Source organism: Phocoena sinus, chromosome 5, assembly GCF_008692025.1.
Source record: "Phocoena sinus isolate mPhoSin1 chromosome 5, mPhoSin1.pri, whole genome shotgun sequence".
NCBI classification, from domain to species: Eukaryota; Metazoa; Chordata; class Mammalia; order Artiodactyla; family Phocoenidae; genus Phocoena; species Phocoena sinus.
Genome location: NC_045767.1, coordinates 118,065,616 through 118,079,414, shown reverse-complemented (window position 1 = coordinate 118,079,414; position 13,799 = coordinate 118,065,616). Strand labels below are relative to the sequence as shown.

Sequence of the window (13,799 nt, the reverse complement as noted above, 5' to 3'; positions counted from 1 at the left end):
CTCAGAAGAGAACAGCTTTTAGGAGCCAGAAAGACTTGGGTATATGAGCAGTCTGCCACTTACTACCTGTGTGATCTTGGACACGTTACTTCCTAAGCCTTCACTATTAGAATTTGTAAAATGGCATAACGACAGCACTTTCCTCACTTGCTGGGTGATGGTGAGGACCAAATGACATGATGCAATAAAATCACTCATTGAAGACCTGGCGCACAAACATGCAACTCACTCTGAAACTCAAGTCCTCGCCGTGATTACTGATGTTAATATGATAGCAGCGATCATATTAACATCATGTATTTCTTTAAAGTCACTGTGGAGTTTGTTTTTCATTGTCAGCAGCAGCAAATTCTCAGCAGGCAATGCTTTGCATTAGCAATGCCGGCCTGGACTTGGGGCCTTTGGGCTCATAGGCTGTGCTCTGTGGGAACAGCGCCCCCTGGTGGTGAGACGCGTGGTATTCCTCCTTTGGGCCTTTCCCTATGGTGACGCCCTTACAGACCAGTCACCAGCTGACTGTTCCCTGAGCGCCCCCTGGGCACTGAGGATACATTGCTGAGCCAACAACAGATACAGAGTGGCTGTGGCCTTGCTAGTCAGGTGAAGATTTGTTCTGATACAGGGAAAGAGGAGATGCAGGCAAGGGTTAGACCATACTGGGCCCTGCGGGTAAAGTATGTGGATAGCCTTGATTACTCCTCCCCTCTGCAAGGCCACGTAGTCCCAAGTGATAAAACATTTTCTGGATGAAATTCAGTCTCCTCCAAATCCATCATCCTAAGATCAAAGCAGCCCAACTGAGTAATGAGTTCACCTGTCCTCCCTCTTCCCACTTTATTTTTGGATGCTCTGCTGTTGGGCCCTGAAACAACTAGGATGGTGGTTTTCAAACTTTAGGGCCCCATTAGAATCACCCAGAGGGCCCTTTATACACACATTTTGTATGCTTTTCCTGATACTTCCTATCTTGTCAACCTTTCTGAGTCTGACTTTGGACTCTGCCTCACTGCGGCTTGAGTCCTCATGGTTTTTGAGATTTTTGATTATGAGTTCATATTCCTTTGGAACTTGGTTTGTAAGGATTATTTGCAGCCTGGGTTTAAGAGTATTCCTCCAGGGAGGATATGAGTTTGATTCTACCAAACATTTAGGGCAACTATCAGTCTGGGCCCAATTATTTTATTTTAATTTTATTATTATTATTTTAAATTGAAGTATAGTTGATTTACAATATTGTGTTAGTTTCAGGTGTACACATAGTGATTCCATATTTTTGCAGACTGTATTCCACTATGGGTTATTATAAGATAATGGGTATAATTCCCTGTGCTATACAATACACCCTTGTTGCTTATCTATTTTACATATAGTAGTTTTGTATCTAGTATCTATTTTATGTATAACAGTTTTATAGTAGTAGTTTGCTTGTTAATCCCATACTCCTAATTTGTCCCTCCTTGCCTTCCCTCCCCCCTTTGGTAACCAAGAGTTTGTTTCTACATTTGTGAGTCTGTTTTTGTTTGTATATACATTTATTTATATATATATATCCAGAAAAAATTAAAACACTAATTTGAAAAATACATGTATTGCAATGTTCATAGCAGCACTATTTACAATAGCCAAGACATGGAAACAACCCAAGTGTCTATCAACAGATAAATGGATAAAGAAAATGTGAGATATATATATATATATATATATATAAGATATATAGATATAGATATATAATGGAATATTACTCAGCCATAAAAAAGAATGAAATATTGCCATTTGCAGCAATGTGGACAGACCTAGAGAATATTATGCTTAGTGAAAGAAGTCAGACAGAAGACAAATATCACTTATATTTGTAATCTAAAAAATAATATAAACGAATTATATACAAACAGAAAACAGTCTGGGCCCGCTGTAAATCTGTGCCTTAGGTACTCAGATCACACGGGTGGCTGGATTCCGGTCCAGAGTGCATGAGAAGGGTTGTCCGTGGTTTAGGCATCTGGGATGAGAAGTGGGGTGGGGGGAAGGGTACTTTAGCGTTTCCCTCTTTATCTAGAAGCAAGGCCACCACTGATAAACATCTGTCCCTACTCCTTCCAGCAGACGTGTGTTTTCTAGTTTACCCACTGAGGTTTTTTCTAGTTTATTTGCAACTGTGGGTGCTGCTTTGGGGGCTGGGGTCTCTGATTCTGACCCTGGACTTTGTCCCTGTCCCCTGCAGAAGCACAAACCCTTCCTGTGGCCTAATTTTGTGCAGCCCTTGAGCTAAGGACAGTTTTTACATTTAAAACGTTGTTTAAAAACAACGACAACAATGAAAGAAAGTGACAGAAATCATATATGGCTCACAAAGTGTAAAATATTTACCTGGCCCTTGACAGAAAAAATTTGTGGATCCCTAGACCTTCAGCGATCGGCATATACACCCAGGGAAAACTCTACGAATGGTGTTCATTTTCCCACTCTGGATAGGTAGTACTTTCTTATCGCTCTGGCTTCCAAGAAATTTTCTTACTTTCCCACCAATTTAGCTACTCATCTTAAAGAAGATTTTAAAATATTTTGTCCAATGTTTTAAATGTTCTATAGTTTGGGGTTTCTCTGGACATCTGGTTCCCCATAATATATGAAAAAGAAGCCCACCCTATACCTTCCGTCAAGTAAGTCTCAGTGTCATAGCAGGCGCTAGGAGAAGGGCAGGCTGTTGACAGTGAGCAGCTTTGGAAAGCACAACATCATAACTAATTTTATTTTGAAGGAGTGAGCACAGAGACTAACAACTCACATTGGGATCTTAAGGCAAGGAGCTTTCTCACACGGCTAAAGTAGGCAGTGTGCACTGGGACCCACCTTGTGGATGGTGTGTATGTGTTCACACGTATCCCTGCTTGGAGACCGTGGTCGCATCCATCCTATTTCTGTTTCCAGACTAGAATTGTTCCTGTTCAGGGAGTGTTTCCTGACTATACAACAATCTTCCTATCAATCTAATAAAATCCAACTTTCAGCTTTTCTAGCTTTCCATTCCGGAGATTTTTGAGCTGTCTGGAGATGCTTCCATTTATGGAAGCAGTGCAGTGCAGCCCCAGGATCTCTGGCAAGGGGGTCGGGAAACCCAAGTTCCAGCCCTAACTCTGGCCCTGAATAATGTCCTCCCTTTTTCCTCCTCCTCGTTTCAAATACAGAGAATAAAAGAGAGAGAAAAAGAAAGTGATACGAGGCAAATGGACCCACTTCTAACTTTATCTTTTGGGAGGCACTGTCTGTTATTAGATGGACAGGGGTTTTGCTGGTTTAACATCAGGTCTGGACCCAATCTTATTCCAGGTCTAACTCTACTGTGTTCTTACATTCTGTAATTGACTTCCCTGCACTCATATTTATTTATAGATATTGAAGTTATTCCAAAGCTCTGAATTATTATTATTTTTCTTCGAGATTTGAGACCCTTGGCTCCCATTAGATCTACAATACCAACGACAGCTGTGTTGTGTATACAGCTCTCATAGCAACCAAGGACTATGCCCGCCAATGAAAACTGGCTCTGGTTTCTCCCCTGACTATTTAGTAAATGATCCTTAAGAACAAAGAAGGCAGGAACTTTAGAAGGAGGCACAGAGAGGGAGCCTAGTTTTGGGGGGGATGCGTCATGACTATGATCAGACCTCTGGATGTTCCCATGGGGACAGGGCAGGAACGTCTTCCACAACAGAAAGGTCTGAGGGCTTTGGGGAGTTTGATTGTTACCTTCTAGGGTGCCAGCAAATACAGGTTCCCCCAGTTGGAGACTTTGGTGGCATCCTACCTGTGCCATGCCTCGATGAAGGGACAGCTAAGCACGGGAAGCAGAGGGCTCCCTTGGTCTTTGATGGCACAGCCAAAAGCTCACTGTCCCTTGTTCTTACAGCCAAGAACAGAGTCACCGTGAGATCTGAGGGAGGACCCTACCAATGAGTGGGATGAAATAACGTGCAAACTAATTTCTGTTGTTGGATCACAGAGGATGATGGAATCATTATTCTAAAACATCTCAGAAATAATGAAACCTCCTCTCAGTCACTGAATTTCTCATCAGTTGGTACCCTCACTCTTCTGTGTATAATAATTATCACAGAGCAGGAATAACCCACCTCCTCCCCCATCAGCCCCTTTTCCCCAATCTGGTACAATGTACCATTCAACCAAGGCAAGGAGATGAGCGGGGTACTGACATTGGTTTAGAAGGGATTATGAGATTTACAAAAGAACATTTTTGTTCTCTTTGAATAGTGGTTTAGCTCCTATTACCCCAAACATAGGCATTAATAGACTAAGAATTGGGTGCTCAAGCTGGCCAGCTGTCTTATTACATACACAGTGCTGGGCAGTTTTACATTTTCCATTCTCAAAAGGACGGGTATGCTGCATGGCTTCTCAAAAGCCCACAAGTGGAGTGTCTAGGAGGGCAGGGCCTCCACTCCTGAATGAATGGTAAAGAAGCAATGTGGTCCGCCTGTTCCCTGCTGCACATGTGACTCTGAGGGCCCCTGGTGACCTGTCTCCCGGGCCATCTCTGCTCCGGGGGAAGCAGGCACCAGGCTGGCGGTGCAGGGTGTGCACGCAGACTTTTTCCTGTAAAAGTTGGAGCAGGGACAATGGTCTGAAGTGGGAAACAAGGTCCAGCAGCTTTATTCTAGCTTGAAACTTCCATGTTCCATGCAAGCGGTCTCGTCCAGTGTAGTGTTGAAAAATATGAAAGAGGGAGGATTCTGTCATCACTCAGCTCAGGAAAAGTGGTGACTTAGTGGACCTGCTTGGAAGTTTTTTAATAGCTGGTATGTATTGTACAAAGCCTTATTCTAGCTGAGTTGACCTTGGGACTCTGCAGCTGAAGTTTCTGACATATCCTGGAATGTGTCCCCCTGAACACATTTCCCAGTTTGGAGTCCCTGGTCTGGAGGAAGGATTGTGGAGGAAGGAGTCAAGAGGGATAGTTTCTAGATCCTGGTAATAGCTTCCTACCCCAGATGGCAGCATCACTGGTGACAACAGTTGTCTGGGCAGATAGAAGTTGAGACCATGGAAGCATAAACAAAATTTAAAGGCCTCGTAATGTGGCACAATCATTATCGTTACCAATGATCCCCTTAGAATATCTTCTGACCTAGGAATTAAGCATGGACTGGCCTGGGGGCCAAGCCCATGTGACGCTTTGCAGCCATCCACATTCCTCACCTGGGCAGGAAGAAGCTCTGGGAGGCCAGGGCACTCAACACGGCTTGGCTTTTGCCAGCACATAGTGTGCCATCCACAGCCCCTGGAGGTGTGCCCGGCCAGGGGAAGGCTTCGTTCATAGGCCAAAGTGCACTTGGCATGCCCCATCCCGCCTGCTCCTCCAGGGGATGCGCTAGCACCTTGGATGGGCGAGACCCAGAGGCTCTAAGCCGCACCAGGACCTGCCAGTTTGAAGTGGGTAATAATAGTGAATAGGGGCACCTCTCTTCTTTTCATCTTCCTTCCTACCTTCCCAGGTTGGCATTTCCCATCTTTTAATTTTTGTAGCATTTTCTTGCTAATGTGAAGGAATTGCTATTTAAAATCCTTTAGAGGTGGACATGTAAATATAAAGAAGGACCTGGCTGCCCCAGCCCATCTGGTGGGCTCCACGGTGTAAACCCTCCTTAGGGTGACCTGCCCACGATGGCTCAGATCAAGGGCTCAGTTCCTACCCAAGAGCACTTCAAGTGAATTCAGCAGCCATTCTGCTGAGTTGCTCAAAATCTTTTAATTACTTCACTTAGGGGGACAGACCTAAGCAGAGGTCTTGGTACCTGTCATTTGACTTACCTGAGAGAAATAAAGAAGTTATTAAAAATCTCTCGCTCTTTTAACATAATCATGATTTGACAATAAATACCGATTTTTTTTTTTTTTTTTTGGCTGTACCGTGCAGCATGCAGGATCTTAGTTCCCTGGCCAGGGATCGAACCTGTGCCCCCTGCAGTGGAAGTGCAGAGTCTTAACCCCTGGACCACCAGGGAAGTCCCTAAATATCAATGTTTTATAATCCACAGTGCCACCTCTAGAACTCCAGATGAGGCAATACAGTTAGGAAATATGGATGACACAAACACATACATCTGGTTCCAATTTATTAAAAAACAAAACCAAACGAAATTCTGCAATGAAATTTCCTGGAATTCACAATCCTTTTCAAATCTTCATAGTTGCATTTTTTTTGAACCAGTACATAAGAACACGATTGCACTTATTTACACGATAGTCTTCTATATAACAAAAATACCCATGTTGTATGATTGAATGTTTCCAATTATTATCCTTAATATTTCATCACTAGCCCACATGAGACAAACGGCTTATGCTTTCCAAGCACAAAGAGAATACAATAAAGCACGATAAAAGTCATGTCTCCTAATAGAAGACAAATCCCTTTAAAGACAGTTTTTTAAAACTTCCGTGTATTTCAAGAGATATATAAAGTGCTTTAGAAGGAGTAAGGTAGGTGCCTGAGGTGGGGAAGAGGGAAAGAGAAAGAGATTTATACAGAAAACAAAACAAAACTAATAAGTACACTGCCTTAACTAATCATTTAAATATGCCTGTGACTTTGTATAGAAGATGATGTTTGGGTAAAACAGCTACATAATTCACTACTAAATTTTTTAGCAATTAAGAGCTAACCAAAGTCCAATAAAAAGTTACTCATGCAAATGCCATGAGGAATAACTTCGGTGATTTTGAGTCATGTGGCAAAAAAATCAAGGAAGCTCAGTCTCATCTGAATATGGAGAGGATGGGTCAGGGATCATTATGTGTGGGTGTTGCAGACTGGCCAGAAAGACCTCGAGGGGATGCTAAGTAAAATTCTACCGGTGACATCATTCGTTTTACAACGAAAGCACATAATTTGTGTTCAGGAGTGGAAAAATAAATCCACTGGATTTTTTTTTTGTTGCTAGTAGGGAGGGACTAGAGATTGATTTATGATGCCATGTCTGGACTATTTTTGAATGGAAGATTCATTCTTTGTAGGAGACATTTTTTTTTCCCCCAGTGGAAATAATAATATGCTCTATACAAAGAGGTTTAAATAAGTTGTTTTTTTTTGTTTTTTTTGTTTCACATTAGTGAGCTGGTCATGCTCTGGTCATGATCTGCAGTCCACAAAGTCAGTGTCACATATATACTGCTTGGGAGGCTCCCCTGGAAACTAGAATAATCCCACTCCCAGCTCATGAACATTTTAAAGAACAACACCCATTAGTTTTTCAGGAAATGAATGGAATGTAACTTTTCACAAGTACAAAATTACTTCATTTTCTAAATATAAGGGACATCCCACTATAAAAATAACAACCCTCCCTTCCCTCCCCCAACCCTACATCTCTTTCTAATTATAAAATGGTACAACCATTTCAGATTACTAATGTGAAAGCAGGAAGTAAATATATTATTATGTACATGTACAAAACACGTGAGTATTTCACACCATTTACATTCATATGAAAGAAGTCTGTTTATTGATCTTCCTTTGCAATCTGACAAGAAAAAAGTTGAGATAACGTTACAAAACAATTAGGCCCTTGCCTTATAACTCTGCACAAACATTCCAGCCAGAGGCATCTTCTTTGCAAACAGAGCAAACAATACTCTTTCAGCATTCTGCAGAAGGAAGGGGCTGCTGACAGATCTTCCATGGGATCCTCCTCCAACTTCTCAGTTTGTGACATTCCTTCCTCTTTTGACAAATGTGGACCAAATTCTCAACTACTGAGGAAACTGTACGATGAAAGGCAAATCACTACTAGTTGTTGAGGAAATGGTGACCCTAGTCAAATTAGCTGGCTGAAAGAATAATGGCGAGAATTCCAGCAGAGGGCACCCTGCCCCTTTGCAATAACATCCCACTTAACACTAAGTACCATAGCCGCCAACACAAACACAAGCTGAAAAGTCCTTTTGTTAATAGTCCTTCTTCCATTGCTCCACTATCTATTACTACAGGCAATAGTTTGGTATTTTCTTCAAAAGAGCAGGATATGCTGTAATTAGTGAGCTCTTATACATGAAAATTCTTTGGCTATTTAAAATCTTCACATTCTCAAAGAGAACAATATTCTGAGTTCAATAAAGCGCTCGACTTGTCTGAAACTTTTGAGGGAAAAGGGGACTAAGCACTAGACTTTCAAGATGGTGCGGTACTAAGGCCATGATATATTTTTTTATATTTCTGGATTTAGTAAGGTCAATCACAAGCCTGCAAGAGAAAACCCCATCTCAGAGTTTCATTCGACCAAGCAAACCACCTTCACTTTTATTTTTGAGCACATTGTGAGAAAATTAAACTCGTCCCTGGAAGAAACATGTGTGTCCATTTGGATGGCGATTGGTCTTTGGTTTATAGAGTACACACGGTCCCCACGTTTTTCCTGCTTCTCCAAGCCCTTCACTTCAGTAAGGATGACAAGACCACAGGCCTTCTATCAAGCAATGACTTTAGGTAACTCAGGTTGAGCTACCTTCTCCACAGATTTTTCTCCCTCTGTTCAGACCGGCAGAACCTCTGAAGCGATGTATATTCTTGCCTTATTATTATCCTTAACAAACATTTATCAGGTGGCCAGAGAGAGAATAGCTCGGTAGTAAGCACAAATGTTAACAGTAGCACAAGGATGAGAAGGTCTTTGATCATGGAGGTTCCTGAAGAAGCCACTTGATCATGAAGCATGCAAGGCAGGCAACATTCAGAGTTTGTAAAGAGAGATGTGAAGGACCTCAGCAGCTTCTTTGTAGAATGAGCAGGTTTTGCAATTACAGGGCTTGATAATTAAGGGTCTACATCCAGGATCTGGAATCACTGCTTGAGTTTTGGGATGGTTAATTTAGTGCCATCGAAAGGCTCAAAGGGGAGAGCATGGCTACTGATCTATTGATCTGTGGGTCTTTATAAATTATTGTTCCCATTACAAAGGTCCTAGAGTTGTGAGATGGGGAGGGGATCAGGGAAAGGGAAGAGGTAAGTGATGAGAAACTCACACCTGCTTCTCAGAATTAATTTATTTTTCAGGTAATCCCAACCTTCTTTGCCATCAGGAGAGCGCTAAACTCCTTAAGACGTACACGTTCCCCCAAACAGGTCATCTCTAAAGCTAGGGGATGCTCGTGGATTCGGGAAGAACATCCATGTTCATGCTCTTCCATCCTCTTTTCTGACTACCTGCGGGTAAGTATCCCCACCACCTTTTAATTGCCATCATCAAATGTACTTTTCAGTCCCGGCCATGCAAATAGCACAGAGGAGGGACTTCTGTGACTGCAGGGCACTCACTGCACAAGAATCTGTGTGTCTGTCACTTTAGGGGAATGGGTTTTTTTTTTTTTTGGCCTCTTTTTCAGTCTTAAGGAAGAAGTGGCCTCTCAGATCACTTACAAAGAGCAAACTCTCGTGCCAAGACGCTAAGAAGCAGGAGTGGACACCGGATACGGTACAGCCCACATGTTTTTCCAAGAGATCCTAACCCTGTGGTGGGAGGGCCTGTGGTGAACTCAGAAGGTCACAAATGCTAGAGGTGGAAGATAAGAGATTAGACAGCATTCTGGAATTGTTACCTTGCCATTATTTACCTCAGAGACTTTTCTGGCAAGGAACCCTTTAAAAAAAAAAAAATGCAATAGCTAGATTTGTGATAAAATTAGTGATATGAGAAGTGAAAATGAGGCAAACCCCATTACAGAGGAAGTTAATTTGCCTTTATAGTCAACTGGTTTTCCACATCAGAAGTGAAAAGACAGATACTGCCACACATTAAAAATCGCCAACAGGAACAATGATAATCAAAACAGTGACAACCCTGTAGATCCAGAGCCGCGAAGGTTTTTTTTTTTTTTGTCCTGAAAGATGGGAAAAGGATGTGTGTGTGGGTGTGTGTACAAAGAGACAGGCAGTCAGAGAGATCCAGAGATAGAGACACACCCAGACAAAAAAGGGCAAGAAATCTAAGTGGGAGTCTATTAAAAAAACGCTACCAGAAGTGGACTCAGGGGCTCTATCTAGTATCACGGGTGAGGGCTGGGTCCTCCCCACCTCAGAGGCTGTGACTCTATCTCAGGTTTTCTGAAAGGGTTTTGATTTAATGAGGTTTCTTTGTTTTTGGTCAAGGTGATGCATTCAGTGGACAATTAAATGCCATTTATTTTTTATCCTCTGCAAGAATTTTCATCTAAACGTGATGAACGTGCTGCAAATAAAAGAGTCCCAAGATAGGCTGTCTGTCATCGTTTTTGGTTCTGAAAGGATGGCAGCTTCAGGGATGTCAGCGCACTAACTCTACTAGCCACTGGGTACCATGGTTTGATATGACCGAATCCAGACCCAGGAACATCCAGGATGTTTCCATCAGAATGAGGAAAATGCTCGAAACAAAACAAAACAAACAAACAAAAAAACCCTCTTTGGACAAAGGTTTGACACCATGGTCGTGATCATTACTAAGTGATGTCAGAAAAGGTAGGTGCCTTTGCTACTTCTAACTTTCTACCTTCTCCAAACTCTTCACCACTCCCTGCCTAGATGATGGAGTTGACATTCTAGGAGTGACCAAACCCTAGAGATGAAATCAATATTCCTATGCTCTATTCGTGATCAGGGCTCAGTTCTTCCCAAAGGGACTGGCCACATAGGACGCAGCAATTCCTAGGGGGGACTCTCAGTTATTCTGAGGGAATGGAGATGCTCCTTTTCTTGCCCACAGCCTTGGGGTCTAAGGGGAATGCTTACTTCCAAGTTGAGATATGGCTTCTGAGTTGCAGGTGGTCATAATTCACCAACTTGGCACCAGACGGTCACAAGCCCCAAAGACTTCTTCTCTATTGAGAAGGCTACACACAAAGTCTTGTATTTGGAATCAATATGTACCTTCCCATTTTTTCCTCCCAAATCCAGGCATTTTAGCTATAGTGGTGGGACTGTGGGGTCCTGGGACCAGGAAAAGACCTTCTGCCAATCAGGAAGAAGGCGGACCAGGGGTTGAGGTAAAGTTGGATGACTAGAGTCTGGATTTCTCTTTGGATCCTGAGTGCCACACATCAGTCCAAGGGTGGAAGTGAAGGATAAAATTTTGTCTCAGCACCAAATCAACATGCTTTGTGTGACTTTTTAAAAAACAACTGGTCAAGGAAGCAACAGAAAACGGTCATGGACATCAGTGGTGTGGTTAGAAAGATGCAGCAAAAATTTCACAAAGGATGGTCTGCATATTTACTCATTATAAAACAAATGGACCTCTGGGCCTCTCAGTAGGTGGCCTGGGTGGAGTCCAGTTCTTTCTGGAGTTAATTAGGTTTTAACCTTTTTACTCTGTGAGGGTCAGGGAATCTTGTGAGAATGTTGGAGAAGCTCTAGCCCTGCGCTGTCCAAGGTGGCCACGAGCTATGTGATGCGGCTGACAGCTGAAGAACTGGCCAGTCCGAACGGAGAGGTGTGTGAGTGCAAAGCATACACTGCCCTTAGAAGATTTAGTACGGAAAAAGAACGTCAAGTATTTCGTGAATACTTTTTACACTAATTACGTGTCAAAACAATAATATTGGCTTAAAGAAGGATATTATTAAAATTACTTTTACCTGTTTCCTTTTGCTTTTTAAAGATGTGGCCAGTAGAAAATTACATGTGGGACGTGTACTATATTTCTGTTGAACAGTGCTGGTCTAGACACTAAAGAAAAATACACATCAAGTCTTCATACACCTCTAGAAGGTTCCCACACCCTTTGATACTCTTTGAGCTACCGGGGCCCCAGGTCAGAGTTTCTTCTTCGTTGGGGAGGAGGTGAAGCAGGCTGTGGAGGAAGGATTGTTTCCATTTTTTTTTTTTTTTTGAACACGTCCCATGCCAGTTAACCTTTTTTGTTGTTGTTTGTTTAAAACTACCAAAGCCATAAGAAAATTCTTCAGAAACAAACCTTCGGTAAAGGAGAAACTTCTAGGCTCAGCGAGTTCGCAGCAGAACCTCCTTGGGGTCAGGTCCACAGGCCTCAGATTGGCCGGCTGGGCCCCTCATCCCCTATGCAGCATCTTACAGGGGCTGCTGGGCCACAGCGCACATAAGCACCCAATTCCTGATCTACCTGGTCGCTGGCAGGAAGAGAGAACACCCATCAATCCAAAAGGCATTTTCTCTCTGGGCATGGAATACAATTTATATTTCCTTTGCTGTTGAATTGTCCTTCTAATTCCCCTTGACTTAATACCAAAATTTGTTTTGGGCAAAGCTGACTGAAGGAGAGGTCGGCGGTGCAGGCCTTCGCTGACCAGGAAAAAGAAATACCTGGAGACGAAGAATTCCACACTGAGAACGAGGATTTGAAAGTATCCAGAGACTGCAAACTCTGTGACTAAGTGTGGTTTTTGTTTTTATTTTTTTTGGCTGCGTTGGGTTTTCGTTGCTGCGCGCGGGCTTTTCTCTAGTTGCGGCGAGCAGGGGCTACTCTTCGTTGTGGTGCATGGGCTTCTCACTGCAGTGGCTTCTCTTGTTGCGGAGCATGGGCTCTAGGTGCGCGGGCTTCAGTAGTTGTGGCACACGGGCTTCGGTAGTTGTGGCTCGCGGGCTCTAGAGCGCAGGCTCAGTAGTTGTGGCGCACGGGCTTAGTTGCTCTGCGGCATGTGGGATCTTCTCGGACCAGGGCTCAAACCCGTGTCTCCTGCATTGGCAGGCGGATTCTTAACCACTGAGCCACCAGGGAAGCCCTAAGTGTGGTTTTTAAAGCAAGGCAAAACAAAACAACTCCTACTTGCACTTAAAATTCAGTCATTTAGATAGTCTCAGCCACGCAAGAGTGCCAAATCCCAAAAGCTGTTATATGTTACATGTCAAGTAACTGTGCCTCCCCAAGGTAGAAAGTCTGCTATACGTCATAGCTCTCTGTCAAAAGTGGATCCCCCGGGGCTTCCCTGGCGGTGCAGTGGTGGAGAGTCCGCCTGCCGATGCAGGGGACACGGGTTCGTGCCCCGGTCCGGGAAGATCCCACATGCCGTGGAGCGGCTGGGCCCTTGAGCCATGGCCGCTGAGCCTGTGCGTCCGGAGCCTGTGCTCTGCAACGGGAGAGGCCACAACAGTGAGAGGCCTGCAAAAAACAAACAAACAAACAAACAAAAAATATCCCCTGGCAAAATGCTCATTAGTGGTCCTAAGACCAGAGAGAGGCTTGAGCATCATCTTGTTAATCTCATTCACTTACAGATGGAGAAGCCGAGGCCCAGCACGCACGCTGCTCATCTATGCCTCCTGACTCCTGATTTGGCACTGCCTTCATGTCTCCCTGCCTGGAGACCCTGGATTTCATTACTGCAAGTGTTGGACTCCTAGAGAGATGTGACATTTGTGAAGGTGGTGATCATTTTCCTTGCTTTGCTGCCTACTTAGAAAGCGTCAAATAGGAAATTGTTCAAGGTGGTGAAAAAAGAGCAGCCAGGGGTCTCCCTTGACACATATACCGTGTTCCAGCAGGCAGCAAGCTCTTACAGCAGAACGAAACTCTGTTTTTGCATGAGTATGCATGTAGCGAGAAGAAGGGCCTCATCACATACATAAATAACTCAGTGAGAGAAGCTTTCTCTCCCAGGTAACCCACGCAGCAGCATGGCCTTTCGCGGATGTCGAGGTGATGCATCTAATGGTCCAGAGAAGCTATTCACACTGCCTTAGTCATCCCTGCACCTGGAGAGTCTCAATGTATTACAAAACTGCCCACTGAAAAAAATAGCACACCTCTGTCAAAAAAAGAATAAAAACAAACAGTTTA

At 43.5% G+C, this 13,799-nt stretch overlaps 1 non-coding gene across 1 annotated transcript; it reads right to left on the bottom strand.

The window, feature by feature from the left end:
- Positions 1–5,947: 5,947 nt before the first annotated feature.
- On the bottom strand, positions 5,948–6,020 carry TRNAG-UCC. The gene has a single exon. It is a non-coding gene; the product is annotated as a tRNA-Gly (tRNA).
- Positions 6,021–13,799: the final 7,779 nt, after the last annotated feature.